At 40.9% G+C, this 23945-nt stretch overlaps 1 protein-coding gene and 1 pseudogene across 1 annotated transcript in view; one reads left to right on the top strand and one right to left on the bottom strand.

The window, feature by feature from the left end:
- Positions 1–23945, top strand: part of LOC146648539 (vertebrate ancient opsin-like) — an 83384-nt gene that overhangs the window by 57430 nt on the left and 2009 nt on the right. The window lies entirely within an intron of this gene.
- LOC146648540 (histone H1 pseudogene) lies at positions 7434–13216 on the bottom strand (annotated as a pseudogene).

Below are 23945 nucleotides of genomic sequence, written 5' to 3' on the forward strand. Positions count from 1 at the left end.
AATAAATAATCAAAGTAAACCTTAAAAGTAGTTTCACATTTGTCATGCAGCTGTTGTTGTTTTGTGTTATTTAATTAAACCCACAGACCAACAGTAAACGCTTATGTTATTGTTGAGTGATGCAGTACTACTTTTTTATCGAGCAGTGTCATCCCGGGCATGACCGAGCTCAGAGCCCAGTGCAATAGTTGAACTGGATCTTAGATTCTTCTTCCTTAAGTGAAACTTTTTGACCAGTAGGAACCAATACTGACACAGTTTACCCCGACGAATGTGACTGGTGGGGATGTTTTTGTCAGCTGATCATTTCTGGGTGCTTGGCTTGGCCTTGTTTGCTGGTGTGTTCTATTGTTTGTGCTAAAATCACACTCAAGTTTTAAATGTTTAATTCATTGGTTGTATAAATGGTTGAGGCATAGAGCTATAGAGACATTCCAAAGCATCGCGATGGCTCACTTGTTCATAGTGTTGGTTAATCTAAATAACAATTTAGTTTTACCTCATTTTAATAAATTGGACACTGACAGATTGATTTGTGTTGCTCTTGGTAGATTACATGAGTCAATACTGAAATTAGCTGATTCTGACAGAGCTGTTTTAATGTGTACATTAATGGCAGGGTTAGTTCCATAAATAGTTGGACTATTTGTGAAAACTTTTTGTAGTTTTGCCTCTGCATACCAGTACAGGGGGTTTTAAATCAAATAATTAATTACTAGCTATATTTTTAAAAGACTAACATTTTTGTAGTTTTAGAGTTAAACCTGGCAGTCTTCTTACCAAAGAACATTTGGATTGTTTGACAATCCACTGTGGTGGTGTACAGAGGCAAACTACAACAAACTACCAGCTATGGAACAATACTTTCCACAATCACTGGTGCATTTTTGCATTTGTGGTCTCTCCCTAATTTCCCCCGTTAGGTGAGCGGTCATGTCAAAGTAACATCCACACGAATAGATACGCCAGAATGCCTCGTATTTTTATTCACCTCACATTAGTTATATTTTTACTGTGCTCCCAAAGTTAACTCTAAATTTCAAGTTTACTTTATTCTCCACCTTCCTTATCAGGGTTCTCTCTCAACTCAAGCTCTCTGTGCAAACAATACATTTAAACTCAAGATTTAAGATGTTTTGTTCGTTTCTGAAACATAGTTCATCATCGTGAGCATAAATAGGAGAAGATAAGCGAGACTGTCTCACTGAAGCAGACTGATAAAACTTATTTTTCTTTCTAATCTTTATCATCTCATTCTGGTCTATTAAGTAAAGCTCAATGAAAAGCATTATGCTATGTAAGGCTTTAGCCCTCTCAGGATATCTATGTGCAGTAGATCCTGAGATGTACTATACAAAGAATTATATGCAGTGCAGTATATTGGAGAGCCTTTCAAAGTGCAATACTTTTTCTCAGGCTTAAACTTTCCTTACTGGAAAGTTACTGTGTTATTGCCAAGACTTATTTTACTGTGGAGTTGGAAATCTACTGAAAAAGCATACAAACTCAATATGCTGCTGTCATCTGGAGATACTGCATGCTTCTCCTTACATGTTACATCAGATGCTGAGGCCACCGCCACAGCTAACTGACCTTACAGGGACATTTTAGCCGACACGTCATCAACTTCAACTTTCCCTGGGAGGGAGCCAGTGGGAGAGAATGAAACCAAATGTCCTGTATGTCATTTTCAGTCTTCAATTCCTCCCAGCCCATTACTATGGAAACTGTGAGTTGAGGCGAGTTGAAGACTAAAAATGCTGTACAGATACAAGGATCAGCTGGTTTGTCCCATCAACGATCAGCTCTGCTCACAGCCGAGACCCCCGGGGTGGTTTAAAAAACAGGGATTATGGGTAAGTTTAATCATCTGTTTATTTTTTAATCACTACTTGAAAATAAACTTGTGAATACTCGTGAATACACTGCTTTATATATAGACCAATCCAAAAATATCTGTATATTGTCACAATTGTCACCTTTTCAAAACTAAAACCTGAGTATGATTTTATTTGACTGACATAAAAATAAAAACTAGGCATTTTTAAAAAGTGAACTAATGACACCAGACTGTGTACTTGGAAAAATATACTAAAACAAAATAAAGATATACAGGAACTGTCACTTGTGTAGCATCTTGTACATGTTACAGCGCTTTAATGCAAAGAGAAAATACATACATTTTCAATGTTAAACATGAAAAACTGAAAAGATGGTGACTGAAACAACTAATAGATCATTGCAGTCTTTGAAGTCCTTACCTCATCTCTTAATCCAACAATAAGTTGTGTAAAGACCTAACCTTGTCATTGTAGACAGGGATTGCATGCATCCATCCATCCATTCGCTTCCGCTTATCCTTTTCAGGGTCACGGGGGGCGCTGGAGCCTATCCCAGCTGTCTGAGGGCGAGAGGCAGGGTACACCCTGGCCAGGTCGGCAGTCTGTCGCAGGGCTAATCATAGACACAAACAACCATTCGCACTCACAATCACTCACTATGGGAAATTTAGAGTTTCCAATTAACCTAACCCCACTAACAGCATGTCTTTGGACTGTGGGAGGAAGCCAGAGTACCCAGAGAGAACCCACACAAACACAGGGAGAACATGCATGTATGTTAGGGTAAATTATATGTGTAATGGTGTTATTGCCTCAGTCCAGCCCCATAAGTACCAAGTCACACTTCTTGATGTTAATTTTAAAACAATCAAGAAAGACAACAAGGACCAACTAGGCTCAAAATTCAAAACAACTGTAGAGGTTTGTTTCCTGGTTATGAATATTTTGCTGATCTCCTGGGAAGAATTCATTCAGTGACGCTCTACATCACAAAAAATTGAATTTGCAGGAAATCTAAAATGTTCCTACCTTTTCACCTCAGAGTGAGGATATGACTGATTTACAATATAAACCAAGATCAGCCTCTGCTGAATTGGTGATGTGCCAAAAATGTTTTCCCAAATATCATTCTATTCACAAGTTCTTATGTGAATGAATCATTGTTTTTCCAGCTCCAACCCTCTGATTTTTTAATACAATCTATGGTTTGCATTGTAATTCATAGCACTGGGGAGTTTCCTGGATTAAGTCAAGCAAATGTCAAATGAAGCAGAAGGTATCTGCTGATGGCTATCGAAGAAGCTTCCTGACATTCACTCACCTCATACAAGTCCCTTAAACTACGAGACTGTCTTCTGTAATGTAGAAGAATGACTGACTGCAGTTTAACTCTTCTGAAACTGTGGAGAGAGCACTGCAAATGTTTTGATGTATGTCATACAGAGAATTCAGTTAAAATCTATCTATTTGGGTCTATCCATTTTCCATCTAATCCTCCAATAAGAATGTCATTCAATACAAATGCCACATATTTTTGGAATGTGCTGGACCTTTACAAACACAGACAATAAAGATCTGTCCTTTAGGAAAAAACTACTCTCATGTACAGTCACAGCAAAACTGAATAACATTAAACCCAAGACAAAGTCTGATGTTTTTAAGAGAAAGTTGAGCTCCTCTTTCCATATAATATCCGCTCAGTTCACAGGGTTCATCATCATCCACACCTGCTCTAACCAGTCTGAGATGACTCTTCATAAATTCTCTGCAGCCCTTTCTCTCTGAAATATTCTGTCAGTGCATCTTGTTCCTTCAATCTCCCTGTCATGCTTTATCTAGTTATCTGTCATTATCTTCACCTTTCTCCTGACCTCAACCTTGATGCCTCTGTGCCCTAATTTACTTCATACTTTAGCATTTGTTTGTTGTCTCCATCTTTCTCTCTCCCGTCCTTCTAGCCCTCATCAGTGTGGTGTTTGGACAGCTGAGGGAAGTGGGGAGTGTGCATCAACATTACAGAGAGGTGCTGATCATCTTGTTTCTTTACATCTCCTTGCTAGCTTTCACTCTCCGATGACCTAAAGGTTACTGAAATACTGACAATAGGGACAAACATGTTGCTTATAGACGCAGTGCGTGAAAGATCTTTTTGGTTATGTCCTGGGGCATTTTGCTCTTCTTCTCCTCAGCATCTGTTCATGCCCAGCAAGGTTTTGAGACATAGTGTGCGTGAGAAGTTCAATGACGAGTCAAATGATTACAGGCTCTCATGAGATGAGGTCACAGTGTGGTAAAAAAGTTTGAGATATGTTTTTAAGTCGAAGAATAAAAAGTCTTAAAAGACAACACTTCGCAACTTTGCCAACCTGTAAGGGGCTTTAAATCAGGAGATTGTTGATTAAACTGAAGCAGGTGGAGTACACAAACTACTTATTTAATGTTGTATTTAAGGAAGAGCGAGGGCCTACGGTGCCCGCTAGAGATGTACAAACTCCAAAACAGAACGGAAGTGCTCCAGGACGCTAGGGGCAGTGTTGAGCTCAATTTGCAAAATAAACGGCAAGTTTGTTGCAAACATGGAGTTGGATACCGGCGGAAAACACCTGCAAGGATAGAACAACCACGCTTTATAAGAAAGGTAATGTGCAAACTGTTGTTTGTTTGATTTTTTTAAAATTGCTATGAATGCTTAGTTTATGGTGGAGTCAAATCCTACGTTAGCTAACAGTCAGTGTGGTTGGCTTAGAGAGAAGCCCAACACTGCCCCTAGCATCCTGGAGCACTTCCGTTATGTTTTGGAGTTTGTACATATTTTGGAGTTTGTACGTGCTTTGTCTCTAGGGGCCACCATAAGGGCCCCAGTGCAGACTCGTAACTTAAAACAACCTTTCACTAGAGGTAAATCATAACACATCAAAGAATGCAATTATAGTAAGGCTCGCAGGGATATAAGGGATACCAGAACTATTAAATGAAAGAGTCGCGTCATCTCCATTCACTTCATTAGACCATTTTTTACAGGAATGGTGGAGCCTCACAATAGTTGTCAAAGTTAGCAAAATGTACTAGATGTGCCATAGAGATATAGAAGAACACACATTCCAACTGCCCACTAAGCGCTTGCTGGAACTATTTGAAGGCTACATTAGTGATGTGGGAGGACAGGGACAGGTGCTGCTAGGGCAAGACAGACGTCTCTCACGAGTCCTTTAGTGCTGCAGGCAGGCAAAGTGTTCAAATAGGCACAACTTCAGTTTTTTTATTTCTATATGATGAACCCTGCATTATTAAGTGATAAGAACAAGTAATCTGATGCCCTGTAATCATTATGACTGTTAGGTTTGTAGCTTGAACCCATCCGCTGGAACGTTGAAGACAATATAATTACACTGCTAAGCAAGACACAAGTAGGCAAAGTTCTTCATGGTACTCGTGCACGGGAGAGAACCGGACAAACGCCGTTCCTTCGCTTGACCCCAGTAGCTCTCGTCCGTTCTCCCATACACTGTCCTTTTATTGAGGTTACATGAATATGCATAGGTTCATTAACATACGACGTCTACATACAAACAAAGAGTACCTTGCCTGTGTGTGTGTGTGTGTGTGTGTGTGTGTGTGTGTGTGTGTGTGTGTGTGTGTGTGGGGACTGCTGATCAAAGGGTCAAACATTCTTGGTCAGGAAGAGGGTAGCCTCCCCCTCACCCTAGATGGTTCATCCTAGATAACACGGTGAGGAAGTCCTGCAGTTCATCTAAACAAAGAGCACTTAGACTAGAACAGACGCAACTACGTTAATCCTACCATAAAATAATAAGACACGGTATGACCTCTCATGCTCCCAAAGTGCTGTCTAATACACACAAAGTTTGCAGACTATCAAGGATCAAAACCTCTACCAATCTACAACTAATTACAAAACTCTAAGCATATATAAGTAAATATTTCTAAGCATAAATGACAATCAACAATACAAATCTAACATTTCCCCCCTTTTTGACCTTTATGCCTGAAAAGTTCCCAGGTATGAATACGTCATGTCTGACAGTTTCAATGCAAACCTTTTTATACTCAGCATATGTCAAATCACCCTAAATTACTGAAAGGTACACAGTTTAATAAATGTATTAGCAGTTACCCCATTCATTGAGCTCATCTCATGGCAAACTGCATCTTACGAGCAACCAAAGAAATTGTTAATTTAATAGTGAAACTAAAAAAGTAACATTTTGAAAAACATCTCAACTTGGTGGTGCTTCCTCCGGGTGTGCACATCACATGTCTTTCTGCAGAGTGGTTTAAGCTCTGCAGGGCGTCATGAATGTCTCTTCCAGTTGTTTCCATCACTGTCCATAGGACCAGAGTCCAAATGTATGTAGAATAGACATTCAAACATACTAGTTGGTTTTGTGGTTCGTCAACATGGGTCTCAGCTATTTCCAAGCTGCAGACCTCTCAGCACTCTAGTTTTATGGCCTCTTACCAGCCCCCATCACCTGACTTCAGACCTTCGTCTTGTGAGGGGGATATTTATGACTCCTTAATTGTCCACGCTCTGCAGAGAAACACCTCTGTGGAAAGGGTGCTGGGTTCCGTCATCTTACTGCTGTTATGATCCCAGCAGCCTTCAGAGTGTCATCGTATGCACAGTATAGTGGCACAGCATTAGGTGATGTTCATAGGAAACTGCTGTCATCACCACCATAGCTTCTGGTTCCTGTGCTTTCACAGAATCATGATGTCATCCTCGAACTCCTTCTGCGCTGTCGATGGAGCTTGGCACGCTCCCCTCATCCCACGAGTTTTCATGTTCCAACGCTGCTGAAGGTTTAAGGCAGAGCACGTCGTACACCTTAGTCGTCTTCCTCAGCGTCAATATTGAATCTTTCATTTTATTTAAAATCTTGCTGTGGGAAGTCTCCTCTTGATTTCCTGGAAGCTTAGTAGCACAGCTCTCTGTGTGATGTCTGCTGTGCTGAAGATGATCTCTGATCCTCCTGAAGCCTCTCTCCCATCTTGTGGACAATCCTCTCCTCTATTTTGCAGGCAGTTTCATGGTCCTTGCTGTGGCTCCAAGGTCTGATTTCATGATGGGCCCCAATCAGCTTGATCTTTGACCTCAACCACTGCCTGGTCCTGTCAGCTATGCGCTTCTCACTGGGCCTCTGAAGATTTCTCAGGAGATTACTGCTGCACCTGTATTTCCTTGCTAGGAAGACAAACTATTTGGAGAGTATGTCAACAATCATCAAACCACATTCTTTAGTTCAGTGAACTTCACTTATAGGCCATCAAAGCCTCATCTGAACATGGGTGCACCACTTGCATAGGTTTAATATTTGTAAATAAAACGGCTAATCACACAAATCACTGCAACAATAATAAAAAACATTGTTTAATGTTAATCCTTGGACCCCTCCTCTTGACGCATGGACACACCCATGCGTCAACTCACCAAACCTGGATTCCAGTCTTAAAGAAAAAGATTAGCTAGATCATATCCCAGGCAACATCAGGGCATCTCCTCCCCTGGAGCAGCACCACCCTGGACCCATAATCCTGCAATGAAAATGTTAGTGTGCTTTGCATATTAAGTTTGCTTAACACCTGGCTCTCCCAGGAGCCTGCATACACACCATCATGGCCTGGAAAACAAAATCTGGAAGTAAAATCAAACTTCATACCTGTAAACAATTGTATCATAAGGACAAGAAGCATTCAACATCAGCAAGACAAGTGTCATGTGCAGGTTTTCTCAAATCAGTAAACTACAACTATTTTCATAAGTCGCCTCAGACATGGATCATCCCATGTACTCAGGCAACATTAATGTAATCGGTGACTGCTCTTAAGCAAAGTCACTCCACTTATATATTACTATGGGCTCAAAAGTGGCCAGCTAATGAGCCCATATCAAACTATCCCAGAAACACTGTATCTCTTATTTGTTTTACTCATGTCACTTGTCCGTTTCAGCTGAATCTTCCACAGCATTCTCAAAGAAACTAACATTAGCAATACACATTGACTGTAGTCAGACAGAGGTCAGACACAGGTCAACAGGTTCCAGAGGTGCCATAAAAACACCATAAAGTCAACCCTAGCTGTGGAAAGAAGTAACACCAGTTCTCAACACAGGAAATTTCACACAGGTTATTCACATTATCAAAGTAACCTTCACATTTTCCCATCAACACAATGCAACAGCATCACCACTCATAACCTGTAAACACAGTTTTCCTCACACATAAACCCAGAAATCCTGTAGTAGGAAAAAACATCAACCAGTTGTCCTGGTATAAATCGCATCATCAATTCACATGAAGAACTGGCATGCTGTAAGAAAAGAAAATGCAAATATTAGCGCTTGCGCAGGCGTATGCATACTTTGTCACAGATATCTCTGTGAGCAACTCAAGCCTATGAATAACACACCTGATAAATGCACAGACACAGAAAATGGCATTTAAAAGGTTAAATCATCATGCAACCTCGAGTGTTGCTGTCATCTTTCTGCTCCTGTAAAAGGAAACACATGGGTTCATCTGCACCTTTGTCAGGTGGGGGTTAGCTTCACACAATCATGTTCAGTCAGTCAGTCAGATATTTTAAAATTCTTACTCATTCACTCAGTGGTTCCTTCTTTTGCTAATTGTGGAAATTATCATCGCATTCGTTTCCACGCTCAGCAAAACGACGTTATTTCAAAAAGAAAAATAATTTAGACTGGATTTCCTCGTTGAATCCTTTTTGGGGGGGACTCTCATTTCCTAATTGTCCCAAATAAGTGGCTTCCTCCTGAACCCATTTTAAATGTGGAGAAACTCACTTGCAACAATTTTCTTGACGACGTGTAACGCTTTTAATTCCCGACTTGCAGATCTGCTCAAAGAAAAGAAATTCACAAGCAAAAATCAGTGCTTGTTCAAAAATGAAAAATAAAAAATAACAGAGATTATCAAACCAAACTCTCAGTGCACTGTGAAAGTATCAAAATAAAAAGGCCTTGTTAAGTCATGACACAAGCTCCTCATCTCAGGAGGGTAAATCATACCATTAGCATGGTTTATCATACCATCATACTAATCGGCAGGCTCAACTTCACACCAAAAGAAAAATCATCAGCTAGATTCACTCCAAATCAACCATCAGCTGCACAACACACAACATAATCCTAATGTCTTATTAGCTATGAGTTTAATTACCAGGTCTGTGCTCTTCACTCATTTAGGCCACAGATCTATTTTATTCAATTTCCCTTTTCCCTTCATCATAAAACATGTGACATGCTGTCATGCACTTCACAAAACAGTCTGTTCTGACGTATTCAGAGTTGTGTATCTAAATACAGGATTCACTCGCACATCAAAGCAGGAAACTCAGTGTTTTAGAGTCTCCACTCAACACACAACAACTCCAACACATCTCATTCACTCATACTAGAATTCAGTCACCTTTCATTAATCTAAAACTGATCAACTAATTTGCATATCAGCTATTAACCCACTAAGTTGACAGGACGACAGAAAAGCATGTTCAAAATAGTATCACAAAAGACAATTTCCCTCATACAGTAAATTACATGTGCTGCCTCAATCAAACAGGAAGCTTCTCCCAATTTACCATTTTAACAACTAAATTTATTGTCTGATCACTGGTTGGTCAAACCAGGATCTTTTTTCTCACAAAAGTTAAACTGTTGTCCTGCAACTTGGAGAGTCAATTTTTTTCTTTAGGATAAATTCAGCATTTGATAACAAGTGTCTGCTAAATTGACACTATTGTAACACTGATGAAAGATAACAAGCTAATTTTCATTGCATGGGTTTGTGTTATTAGGCAGGTCTAATGCATGTCTGTGGAGCTGCATCTCCAGCAGAGCATGTTCTTAAAGCTGCCTTTCCTACACATTTCTCTGCTATTATTTAATCATTTCTTAACTAATGTGCTATGAGTCTTCATGAGTCATTTTGTGTTTGGAATTGTTAGTAGGGTTAATGCATGTTCTGCTTGTGTGTGTGTGATTTTGTATATGTTTCTATTTTCGCAATGTTTCAGACTCCGTCTCAATTTTCCAACTTAAGCAGTCAGTTTTCTTTTCCCCAGGTTTGCTAACCCAAATTTTGATTTCCCACATTAAATAATTCCTATGTGTTCTCACCTAGTCTTCTCACTCTGTTGTCCTCTCACTCTTTTGTCCTCTCCCTCTTCAACAGTCCCGGCAGTTCTCCTTCAGCTTTGTCCTGTCTAGTAGCTGAAGTGCTGCTGCTGCCTTCTTGGGCGACTTCTTAGCAGCTGCTGCCGGTTTCTTGGCTTTGGCTGCGGCGGGCTTCTTGGCTTTGCTCTCAGTAGCCTTGTTCATCTTGAAGGATCCGGAGGTCCTGGTGCCCTTCGCCACCAGGCTCTTGATGGCGGTCTTGACACGGGCCTTGTTCTTGTCCACATCGTAGCCTCCGGCAGCCAGAGCCTTCTTGAGAGCGGCCACAGACAGGCCGTTGCGCTCCTTGGAAGCGGCCACGGCTTTCACAATCAGCTCGCCCACGCTGAGGCCGACCTTCTTGGGCTTGGAAGTCATCGTCTTCTTCTTCTTGGCCTGAACCTCGGCGCAGGGCGTGTTTATGATGGAGCCTTTCCCACCACAGCGCTGGCACGTTGAACGCATCATGAAGGGTCCATTTCTTTCATGTCGCTAGCCGCATGTGGCTTGCCCGAGTCACTCAGTCCTTTTTGAGCATTTCAACATGCTGCCGCCGCAGACCCTGGCCTCAGATCCAGCAAGTTTAGCGCGCTGATCTCCAAAAAAGTCCCGAAGGCCAGAAAGACGTCAAATAAGTGTCTCGTGCTGAGAACTCAAACAAAAACTCCTCTTCACGCTGCCATCTTGCTCGCCCCTCCGTGAAATTCAACCAATCAGACAGGAAGATGGGTTTGCTTTCTTCTTCTGCTGCTGTTTATCCACATTGCTGCTGCTTTGCTGGGACTTTTTGTGCTCAGGACTTGCTGCTGTCTCTTTATCATGTTATTGCTTTGGAGCTGCATTCCTTATCTTCAGGGAGGAGTGAGCTCGCTTGTGAGGTTGAGAAACACATGGCACTGTAAATAAGTCAGCCAGAAACTTGGCCTGCATGTTTCCAATGATGTTAAACTATAACTTTCTTCCGACCGCTGCATGTGGAAAATTGATTCAGGTCTGCTTTTCACCTGAAAGTGACAAACTAAGACATTTCATTATTATCATCACTGCTTAATCAACACACATCTCTCTCTGTGTGTGTTTTTGTGAACAGTCTTTTCTTAAAAGCAGAAAATGAAATTGTAGTTGTTTTTGGCTGATCAACACAAAACCTTTTTCCTATGATTTTTCTTTTTCACTCTTTTTTTTTTTTCGTTACAATAGCTGGTGACCTGCAGAATCACCGCTCTCACTCACAATCAAAGGCAATTACTTTTACACAGCGCACAAAAACACTGTGATGTCAGACACATTCACACTCACTTTTTCATCTGCATAAATAAACCATATGGCTGGAGATATGTGCCATGGTGATCCATAAGCATGATCACCAGTTTATTTAATTATTTTTAATCCAACAAAACAAATAAACAAAAACATGATGCTGATGCTACACACACACACACGAGTCAAGGTGCAGAAAAACTGCTCATGGAAACGCTGCACACTCTCTGTTTCCCTCTCTTTGAGTAGTTCTCAGACAGCTCTTGATCTGATAATGTGTAGCTTGCTCATCAGCTCAAAAAACAAAAACAAAACTGCAACGCGACATCACACAGTAGTTGCATGCTCTGCCCACAGTGGCAAAGTCTTACACTTACATATTCAACACAGCTTCTCCATCATGTATTTTTAGATGTTTCATACAGGGTTGAGCATATTAGTTGTTTTCACAGATGTGCTCTATAGCTCAACAATGGCTCATAACAAGACGACCGTCTTCCACACAGGTCAAGTGCCTCTATGCACTTCATTAGTTTAAATATTTACCTATATCACTTCACCTCACATGTCATTGTACTGAATTTAAGCAACCACAAGTTTAATGTAGGTTACTTTTAACAACTATCCACCTCAATGGTTTGGCACACAGGCTGTTAACATTTTGTGTCAGGAAGGGGTGGGGGGAAAGCCACCCACCAGAGCACAGCTGCTGATGTGGGCTGGCCTTTTCCACACACTCTTCAAGGCTGGTGTGTTTTCTGAAAACTTCTAACATTTGAATCTCTTCCATTTATAAGCCTGCGATTAACCGCACGGCTCAGGTCCGCGTGAAACCCGCGCGACCGCATTCGCGTGCACCCACGCAGCTGTGGAGCCTTCGCTCTCTCTCTTTTATACATAAATACTTTGTGCTGCCAGGAGCAAAGTCCAGCACAAACGTCTTTCTCCCTCTAACTCACTCTTGGTTGCTTAGAAACCCATGATAACAACAACAGTCGGTGTTACAGACCACGTGTTCTGCTCCGCACACACTCACACAACAACAACAACAAAAACGACGACGACGACAACAATGACAACAACACAAAATAGGCCTACTCCGGACTCACACCGGACCGCTCGGGACCCTGACCCAGTTGTGGGACGCTCACCCACTCGCGCGACAAAACCCAATGAAGGGACGCTCGGGACACACACCCAGGGCGATTTCAAAACCGGACACTCACCGGACGCTTGGGACCCTTGGGCGATTTAACCAAAACTTCTTTTTCGGGACACTAACCCAGTTATCGCTCCACAAAGCAGCGAACTTCTCAACGCCTCACAAAATGGCGGAGACTGCACAACGACACGGTTATAGAGTCGGCCTCTTTAAACTTACTTGGCGTTGCTTAGCGTGTAGTATCAGCCTGAATCCCGCCGATCGCCATTCATCGAGGAGAAAGACAGACAGCGAATCCACAGGAACTTCCTGGCTGACGTCAGTCTTTCAGCGTGCCTCCCCCCCCTCGGTGAATGCGATCCCAGGGATCCGGCATCGAAGGACCAATTAATGTTAGGTTTGTAGCTTGAACCCATCCGCTGGAACGTTGAAGACAATATGATTACACTGCTAAGCAAGACACAAGTAGGCAAAGTTCTTCATGGTACTCGTGCACGGGAGAGAACCGGACAAACGCCGTTCCTTCGCTTGACCCCAGTAGCTCTCGTCCGTTCTCCCATACACTGTCCTTTTATTGAGGTTACATGAATATGCATAGGTTCATTAACATACGACGTCTACATACAAACAAAGAGTACCTTGCCTGTGTGTGTGTGTGTGTGTGTGTGTGTGTGTGTGTGGGGACTGCTGATCAAAGGGTCAAACATTCTTGGTCAGGAAGAGGGTAGCCTCCCCCTCACCCTAGATGGTTCATCCTAGATAACACGGTGAGGAAGTCCTGCAGTTCATCTAAACAAAGAGCACTTAGACAATCCTACCATAAAATAATAAGACACGGTATGACCTCTCATGCTCCCAAAGTGCTGTCTAATACACACAAAGTTTGCAGACTATCAAGGATCAAAACCTCTACCAATCTACAACTAATTACAAAACTCTAAGCATATATAAGTAAATATTTCTAAGCATAAATGACAATCAACAATACAAATCTAACAATGACGCTATAATTTGAGATACAATAAATAAAATACATTTTTGTACAAAGTATCGGTATCGGATCAGTATCGTCGATACCACCCTGAATATTACTTGGTATCGGATCGGAAAGGAAATCAGTGGTATCGCACATCACTAGGCTACATGACCCTGAATTCTGAACTCCCACTGAATAGGATGACGTAACCAAAGGCCACAGCGAGACAAGAACTATAAACGCACACCCAGTAATCAGGGAGATTAGACAAACCAGGAAAACTCACTGGGGGAAATCAAGACTGGGAAAATTAAAACTGAACACTAAACACACAGGACAAGGATTAGCAAAATAAAACAGGAAACACTAAAGCGGAGACAAGGACTCAAATATATGAACTTGACACAGAAAGACAATCATGGAGACTAGCACAAAGACGAGCCTGAGGGAAAAGGAAGGAAATACAAAGCGGAACTTATAAACCTATGTTCATCAATAACTAACCAAAAGATAAAAGACAAAAATAATAAAATAGGAAACTAGTAACAGGGGTCAGAATATTAATAAAATATAACAATAAAAATCACGAACACATGGAAACACAAAACACTATAAACCAAATTTAGGAATAGAATCTGGTCTCCAAACCAAAAGAAACCCACAAAATGTCAAAACTGTGATTTTAAGTAAAACAGCCGTCTACGTGCTGCAGTTAGAGATGTTTCTCCAAACTAAAGTAGACATTTGGTTGGAAATAGTGGTGAAAATCATTGAGTAACACACAGTATAATGCTATCATGATAGTTCCACAAAGTAACAATATTAAAAAATACTGTCAGACTAGATATTCACATGTAGTGGTAGCCTATTAATATAACAGTGCCTCATCCAACGTAGGCTTCAGTCACACTAGAGTATAAATAGGATGGCAATTTCCATCTGGTGAAGAAAAGCCATTAGTTGGTGAGTCATTCAGTTTTTTGCTGTCTGGGGTAGATTGCAAGTAGTCATGGCAACCAACGAGCATGCAGCACCCTCAGCCCGGGTGACCACTTTTGTCACAATGCGATTGGTGGAAAGCAACTTGTCTCTGTCCAATCTCAATCTCAGTCAGATTGGTGAAGGTTTACAGACGGAGTACATTCACCATCTAGTTTATAAATACAGACAGACTGCCAACATGTTCTAATCAGAGTCAGTCTGTGCTGATTGGTGCAAACGATCTGCTCCATCAAATACTGAACCACACAAACCTGAGCTGCAAATGTCTGACAATATATAATGTTTTGTTTTCTTCTGCACATCACACATGTCAGCTGCTACAAAATGAAGCTTTCAGGGTTGCATGAAATAATAGTTTTTAATACAGCAACTCTGGATAAATCCACTCCTTCATTCTTTGCTCAGTTGTAAGAACCACACACACTCCTCAGTAAATCTTAAGAGAAAAGTTCACCCTTGTATCATAAACATATTGATTCTTCTTCAGCATCCTTCAGAATCTTTATCTAAACTGCCATGCTCTTGTCAGAGAGAAACACAGCATTAAACCTGCACTTTCACTGTGTTATTTTGTTAGTGCGTTACTGGCATTCTCATTTTTGAGCTGCAAATTTGCAATGCTCTTAAAAGAATGCAGGTTATTAATGAAATTAACTACTTTCTATTTGCTATTAAATCATTCAGCTGTGGACCAGTCTATGGCTGAGGGTATCATGCTTGATGTGTGAATTCTGCACACAGGTGGCGAGTCCAGCTCTAAGGTACGGATTTGCAGATTTGAGATTAATCACAGTTAATTGTGATGTTATTGCAAACTGGTGGCATGTAAGTGCCGACTTTCGGTAGCACAGCAGTCTTCCCCAACTCTTTTCTCTAGTGTGACTGCAGCATAACTTTACACAGCACCTCTGTTGACAGGCCGGCACTCAGCAGCTGAATACATCGACATGAGTGAATGTTAACATCACTGAAGAGAGGTCAGCTCCAGTTTCAACATTGAGGTTTTTAACAGTTATCATGCACGTTAACATGGCCACCATTTAACTAAAACTAGAGCAATAGAAATTATTGTGACATATTTCAGAGTGACTCTTCTCCCAACGCTGCCCCACTACAACCAGTCTCGGGGTTCCAACACCTGCTGAATCTCACTTTAACCCGTGACTGTGAGTGGAGACAGTCACTCATCTACATCTACAATGTAAGCAACAGGAAACAGATATTTCTTTTACATTTACTTTGTTTTCCTCTGCTTGTATTCTGCAAAACAGATGTTCAAGTTGTGTCCATTCATTCAGAATTAGAATTTAATTTGAAATAAAGTTTCTATTCTCTTATATTAATATTATTCTATTATCCACACAAAATAGCTACTTTTTAATTTTATATGAGTGGTTTTATATATACCACACACACACCTACATATATACAGTCTAGTTTGGACACACCACTGCACATTTAATGGTTTTTCTTTATTTTTACTACTTTCTACATTGTAGATACAAACTGAAGGCATCAAATAGATGAAGCAAGATATGTGGAATTATGTAGCAAAGAAAAAAATGATAAAAAACTCTAAATATGTCTTATATTTTAGATTCCTCAAAGTAGCCACCCTTTGCTTTGTTGACAAACCCTTGGCCTTCTATCAATGGGCTTCATGACGTGGTCACCTGAGATGGTTTTCACTTCACAGGTGTGCCTTATCAGGGTTCATTTGTGGAATGTCTTGCCTTCTTAATGGGGTTGAGACCATCAGTTGTGTTGTGCAGAAGTCAGTTTGGTACACAGCTGACAGCACTATTTGACAACTGTTAGAATTCATATTATGGCAAGAACCGACCAGCTAAGTCCAGAGAAACGACAGTACATCATTACTTTAAGAACTGAAGGTCAGTCAGTCAATAGTAATGTGCAGTTGCAAAACCCATCAAGCACTACGACGAAACTGGCTCACAGTCACCTGACCTAAACCCAATCAAGATGGTTTGGGATGAGCTGGCAAAAGGGCCAACAAGTGCTCAGCATCTCTGGGAACTCCTTCAAGACTGTTGGAAAACCGTCTCAAGTGACAACCTCATGAAGGTCATCGAGAGAATGCCAAGAGTGTGCAACGCAGTAATCAAAACAAAGGGTGGCCATTTTGAAGAATCTAAAATATAAAACATATTTGGATTTATTTCACACTTTTTTGTTTACGACATATGTGTTCATTCATAATTTTGATGCCCTCAGTGAGAATCTACAATGTAAAAATAGTCATGAAAGTAAAGGAAAACGATTAAATGAGAAGGTGTGTCCAAGCTTTGATTGGCAGTTGTGTCTGTGTATGATTGAGTTACACTATTGTGGCAGTTCATCTTAGCCGCCCTTGAGTAAGCTTTCGCTCATTCTTTCACCGTTTCCCCTGTGTCTGAATTTCTTCTTCTTTTCTGTAAAATAGTTGTAAACATTGATTCACTGTCCTCTCATTTGAAAAAGCAAATATATAAGGAGACATAAAGTAATCAGATTAGTGAGGGGAATCTTTTTAGAGCATCCATATAAGAATGACTGTCTCACAAGAGAGTCACATGATATTGATATATTATCCACCCTTATTTGAAAGTACCAACAACCAAAGGGCAGAATATTTAAAATCAATTTCAAAACAAATAAATAAACAGACTGTGGTACCTGCGCTAATTGTACTGGAGAAGTGCAGAATTCCAGAATTCCCATTGTGGTTTATTTTTTCTTCATTTTAAGCAGCAATAGAGGTTTAGTGGAATAAGCCATTGCGTTTTGGCTCCACAAATAACACTTAACAGAAGCCATTTTTTGGTCTCTAATGATCAGTGGTTAAAAAATGGTCAAGATACAATCTGTGATATTCTGTACACATGCTTTCAATTACACAAACACATGTCTGGGTCACATAACATGCTACTGTCGTGAATCTAATTCAATCAATAAATGACTTTTGAACTAATTATCTGTGTACACTCGACCTTTTTGTCTCTTTCCAAATGCCACATGTGCGATTTCACTGCTGTGATGCCTTAAATCTAAGCACATGCTGCGAAAAAGTTTCACTGTATTTTGCACCCATGAGAAAATGTAGTAGACTATAAGTATACATGAAACTCAGAAAGTATACTAAGTATACTACGTTTACTCAAGAGTGGCATCTTCAGAGTCCACATTAACACGAACTCAGGAGGAGGACTAAATTGGAGTTTAATGCCAGCCGTTGTGTTGAGAATATGTTACAGACATGGATAGAAATGCATAGAATTGAAAATAAACCTGTATACCTTGAATCCATTGTTACATTTTTAACTTGCTGCTGAGGCCTTTAATTATTCAGAATCTTTCTATCCATCTATGTGCAAGAAATACCCAGGTTTATGCTGGATAACACTTTATTTTTCTTTCTTTCTTTTTTTGTTAAGAGATTGATATAAAACAGCTAAATCTGCATGAAATCTCAATCTCGAGACTTCCAGTTCTGTTTCTTGGATTTAAAAATGTATCCAGAGGTCCACTGACTATTTATTATATCCTGACAGAAGGTGTATACATTTCAATGCTTTCCCTCTGTACCTTGGAGACAGCCTGTCCTTTCTTTTCACAAACTGTGATGTATTCTGACTCTTGGTGCTTGTGAGAATACAGTATTTGTGGAAGTGTAGACCAGTAATGGTTCAGAAAGATAATGTTATCAGTTAAAAGAGTTCTGTTTACTTTAAGGCAGTTTGCTGTTTGTTAGTTTAAAGCTAGTTTTACAGAATTAGGTCCAAAGGTACTTAACCTAACTTTATCTTTATTCATTTTTGTATTCATCTTGCAGATAATACAATTTACTGCATGATGTTACTGTTGATGAAGAGGCCATGATCAACTATAAGATTAAAATGCTTTTATCCATTTAAGTTATAGCTGATTTATTTCCTGCTTATTTGATTGGATCCACCAAGTGATGTTTAGAGACCAGCTGATTTAATAAAAGCTTTATGTCTTTATTTTGATTACAGAGAAATGCAGTTATGATTGCTTTTATATTGTAAAGCTCTTCTGCAACTTCAATCATGCATCCAGCTTTTTGCACAGTGCGTGTCTTTCATTGCCCATTAAGCTAATATGCTGAGAAGCACTGGAATGTACTGGTGATAATTCCGAAGCGTGAGCTCAGGTGAAGCCCTGCAATCATCCCATTTACCTGTGAAGAGCAGTGACACTATAGTGCAGAACCTAACAGTGCAAAATCCATGATTATGTTAAACAGTACTTTTGTTATTATTTCCCACTCTGAGTAGTTACTGGGAAATGAATGAAGAACTGAGAGGTTCTGTCAAATGTCCTAATCAAGGACTATCTGTTAATTAATTAGACTGAACAACACTCCGCAAAAATATTTCACTGTTTCAATGTTTTATGTATCTGTGGAATCTTAGGATTATCACATTTTTCAATAACTTATAAGTTTTTACATCCCATGTTACAACCTTTAAAGTGACTTTACTATATAAGTGATTTAGAGTTCAAAATAAACCTTATTTATCTCATATTAGGCCTTGGTGCAGTCCTACAATTCATCCACAGTCTGAATCAAGCTGTTTTAGTTCTTCTTTAAGGTCTTCCCCTCTCTAAATTAAGCCTTTAAGTCTTCTGACTGGCTCCTCCTGGCATTATGCAGAAGAAAGAATAGAAGTACATGTCTAAAACGTCCACCATATAAAACATCTGATGAGCATGTTAATTCCAGTTTTCAATAGTGCAAGTCTGGATCTCTCACACTCATATAGAAAGGTAACACTCCATTACCTCTCAAACTAAAGATATAAATCCACTGTCTCCTACTGTCTTCTACTCTAGGGCAGTGTATGGCAGCGAATATATGATATACATCATCAAATATGGATTTAGGATATTAGGTTTGTGGAATAAGAACAACGATGCTTATAGCCTTCACAAACAAGATGCTGAACATCTAAACTGCCTTTCCGGTGAAGTTGCAGTAATGGAGCTGGTAATAACAGAGTACTGCAGGAGCTGCAAAATTAAGAGGCAAAGGTGCTGAGATCTTTGCCTCCCACCACTTCAGAGACATTTTCATTTTGTCACAGCTCACATCAAACACATCTCTGTCACAAAATAGAAGAAACTTCTGATTAAAGCAGGCCCAAAAAAGTGATAAATGTATGTTATTACACCGATGTAGGAGCGGTGCTGAGCAGGATCAATGTCCACAAGGCTGCAGGCCCTGATGGCATCCCCGGGCGTGTTCTCAGAGCGTGTTCTGGGGAGCTTGCAGGAGTGCTCACAGACATATTCAATCTGTCCTTGGCCCACGCTGTGGTACCGGCCTGCTTCAAATCCACCTCCATCGTCCCGATACCCAAAAACTCCAACCCATCTTGCCTCAATGATTACCGCCCAGTAGCACTCACCCCCATCATCACTAAGTGCTTAGAGCGACTGGTCCTAGCACACTTCAAATCCTGTCTCCCCCCCACCCTGGACCCCCACCAATTCGCATACCGCCGGAACAGGAGCACAGAGGATGCAGTCTCCATCGCAATGCACTCTGTCCTCTCACACCTGGACAACAACAACACCTACGCCAGAATGCTGTTTATAGACTTCAGTTCAGCATTCAATACAATCCACCCCTCACAACTCATCAGGAAACTGACAGACCTGGGTATCAGTTCCCTCATCTGCAAATGGTTACTGGACTTCCTGACCAACCGCCCCCAACATGTCCGGCTGGATAACCGCTGCTCATCTACCATCACAATGAACACCGGTGTACCACAAGGCTGTGTGATGAGCCCTTTCCTCTACTCCCTCTTCACCCACGACTGCAGACCTGCTGATGGTTCCAACACCATCATTAAGTTTGCAGATGACACCACGGTGATTGGCCTCATCAGTGACAACGATGAGGCCGCCTACAGGGAGGAGGTGGATCGTCTGGCTGAGTGGTGCGACACAAACAACCTGCTGCTTAACACCGAGAAGACCAAGGAGCTCATCGTGGACTACAGGAGGAATGCTGACCCACATCCACCCATCCACATTAAGGGGACGGCTGTGGAGCGTGTGAGCAGCTTCAAGTTCCTGGGAGTCCACATCTCCGAGGATCTCACCTGGACGACCAACTGCTCCAAGCTGGTCAAGAAGGCTCACCAGCGCCTCTTCTTCTTGAGGACTCTGAGGAAGAACCACCTGTCCTCAGACATCCTGGTGAACTTCTATCGCTGCACCATCGAGAGCATCCTGACCAACTGTATAACAGTCTGGTACGGGAACTGCTCTGCCTCGGACTGGAAGGCGTTGCAGAGGGTCGTGAAAACTGCCCAGCGCATCGCCGGAGCACCACTTCCTGCCATAAAAGACATCTACAGGAAGCGGTGTCTGAAAAGGGCTGGGAAAATCATCAAAGACCCCAGTCACCCATCACATGGACTCTTCACCCTCCTGCCCTCTGGGAGGCGCCACAGGAGCCTCCGGACTAAGACCACCAGGTACCGGAACAGCTTCTTCCCCACAGCTGTCAGACTCCTGAACTCTGCCTCCTGACATCTGACCCACGTTAAACTCATGGACTGAACATACACACACCCACAATGGACAACTGTACCCTCAAACACAATAATAACATGGACTGAACCACCACTCACAACCACTAGCACTTTATATAGCCTCTGTAGAAACTATCTACACCCTCACTTATCTTAACTGCACTACTGTATAGCTCTGTGTAAATAATCATTCTGTACATTCGATAATCTTTAATCCTACAACTGTTTACAACTTGCATAGTTCCCATTTCTGTATAGCTGTATATCCCAGATTCTGTAAAGTTATTTATTTCATATTCTGTATAGTTTTTCATATTTATATCCTGTTCATATCCTGTACATAGCTTGTACTCACTACAGCCTGTACATACTTATAGTTATAGAATATTCACAACATACTTCATACCGTGTACATTATAACATACCATAATAGACCCATTTCTGTAATATACTCACATATCTATATTATTGCTAATATATATTGTAATATATCTATATCACTAAAGCACTTCTGGATGGATGCAAACTGCATTTCGTTGCCCTGTACCTGTGCATGTGCAATGACAATAAAGTTGAATTCTATTCTATTCTATTCTATTATTAGGGTCCACCAGGTGGACACAACCCTGTCGTCACCATGTCAGAGTTTGTTGGGAGTTTTTGCAGCATTTCCCCAATGATTGTTTTGTTTCTTTACTAGCCTTGCACCTACATGATGAGTACATAATTGTACCCCTTCCTAATGCTAAAGACCAGCCATCATTTCTCCAGCAGTGGGACTGTAATTTTCCTGGTACAAGGAGGGCTCGGGTGTGTTCTGCTATGCCTGAAGTCCTTGTTTTTCTGTAGCAGCACACAGTAGGGGATCACCTCTGTTTGTAGATCTGCAGGGCAGGTCTCAGCCTAGAGTCAGCCTTTTTCTGGAACTAAAGTGCAGTAGCTTACCAATAGCCCAGTGAACGCAGCATGAACCCTAGCTTTGTTTTCTGCTTCATTAATTTAACACCATTCATGTTCAGAGTTACAGAGTCAGCGTCCTCTTCCCTTACAGCCTATTTTGTTATACAGAGACCGAGCAACACCACAGGTCCTCAATTTCTCGTCTCCAGAGGGTTGTTATGTTTATCCAAAGCTGACTCTGCAGCATTAAGAACAATGGAGATAATGATTGTGGATGCCAGTGCTGCTCCAAAACCAATGGGACATTATTCCTACATCGAATAAGGTTAATGCAAAAAGTCAGTTATTCAGAGCAGCATGATATAATTTTATTTTCCCTAAAACAAAAACAAAAAAATCAAATTCATTCTATTTGCTACACATTCACATTTTCCTCATTACATCAAACAGCCAACGCTTTCAGAAATGCAAGACAATGCCACAGTTTTTAAGGTAAACCCCAAAGGCTGGTGAACGGAGGCTAGACCACAAACACAAATGTAAGTGGTAAAAGCAGAATAAACTTAACAATGTGATTATTTGTGTGTGTGTGTGTGTGTGTGTGTGTGTGTGTGTGTGTGTGTGTGTGTGTGTGTGTGTGTGTGTGTGTGTGTGTGTGTGTGTGTGTGTGTGTGTGTGTGTGAATCTGAAAAAGAGGGCATTGGCTTCAGGAAGAAATCCATGGTTTTGAAAGGCCACTTGAATGAAGCCTTGTGCTGAAGGTTTTCTTTTTCTTCTTGTTTTGTCTTTTAGCACCTTTTGCTTCCCCTGCTGTACAAACTTTTAATGAAATGATTAAACTTTTTGGATTTGGCATTTAGCAGATTTGGCTTCAGCATGGAGTGCACTTTCTGTTTTAACTGGCACAACTTTCATGTTGTTAAAAGTGCTAAATGATTTGTGGCACTGCACAAAACACATTGAGAACCTAATTGGAAACATTTGGAATAACCACGTATGAGAATACATATACAAAATAAGCCCATTTTCTCACCCCTTTTTTGTGTGTGTGAACAGTAAGCACTGAACTCACATTTAAATTTAAACATTTCTTTTAAAATACAACACACCCCTTTTATTTCTTCATAATTTGCTTCCAATCAACCAGACTGGAAGCCAGAAGCTCAAGTAATAGTTCTCCTGGCTTTCTAGAGAAGTAATTTACTAAGTTTTAATCTATGAAAAATGCTAAAAATGATAGAGTTTCACAGGAATAAAATAGTATTTTTGCACTAACAAGGTAATTCTCAAAGCCAGAATACAATAAATCTAATATAGTGTTATATATTAGAGGAGTTGAACAAGTGGGGTGAAAGAAGAAATGGTTGCCCTAAAAAAAGAAGGTGGAAGGGTAGCTGTCAAGCCATTCCTAAGTAAGGATGAGGTATGCCAAATGACACAATAACTTGTGTGAGAATCAGTGGCAACAGGACTTATGGAGTGATGAATCCAAATTTGAAATTGTTAATGTAAATAAACAGCCATAAGTAGAGGCCAGGAGAGAGATCCAGCAGTGACAGTCTACAGCCATCTGTAAAACACGGTGGAGGCTTTGTTGGGGATCTTGTCAAATTCGACAGAATTAAAATACCACCAGACTGTAATCCATCATGCAAAGCCATCTGGAGAGCATCTGATTGGCAATAAAGTAATTTTTCACAGCACAGCAGAGGTAACACAGTAGAACCTGGATACACCCTCCACTTGCCATCCTTTGCAAGGGCGTAATCCCCCCCCCCTCCCCACCCCCCGACAGCAGGAGGTGTATAATTTTTCCACCAACACGAAAGCGGTGTTTTTTGTTTTTTCATTTCTTGCTCATAAGCAGAGAGTGCTTGCTAGCGCTGTCCTTAGACAGCAAACGTGACGAAACTATTCAGGAAAAAAACGCCGCGTATATATTGTTTATCATGACTCTGGCTTTACGTGCCCTATCAGCACAATTTAAAAACTGGTATATATCACCTTGTTTCTTTGTCATCTTGACGTGGTCATGTGATTG

Source organism: Rhamphochromis longiceps, linkage group LG18, assembly GCF_057381845.1.
Source record: "Rhamphochromis longiceps isolate RC_006_pf linkage group LG18, R_longiceps_female_GT1.1, whole genome shotgun sequence".
Classification (NCBI taxonomy): Eukaryota; Metazoa; Chordata; class Actinopteri; order Cichliformes; family Cichlidae; genus Rhamphochromis; species Rhamphochromis longiceps.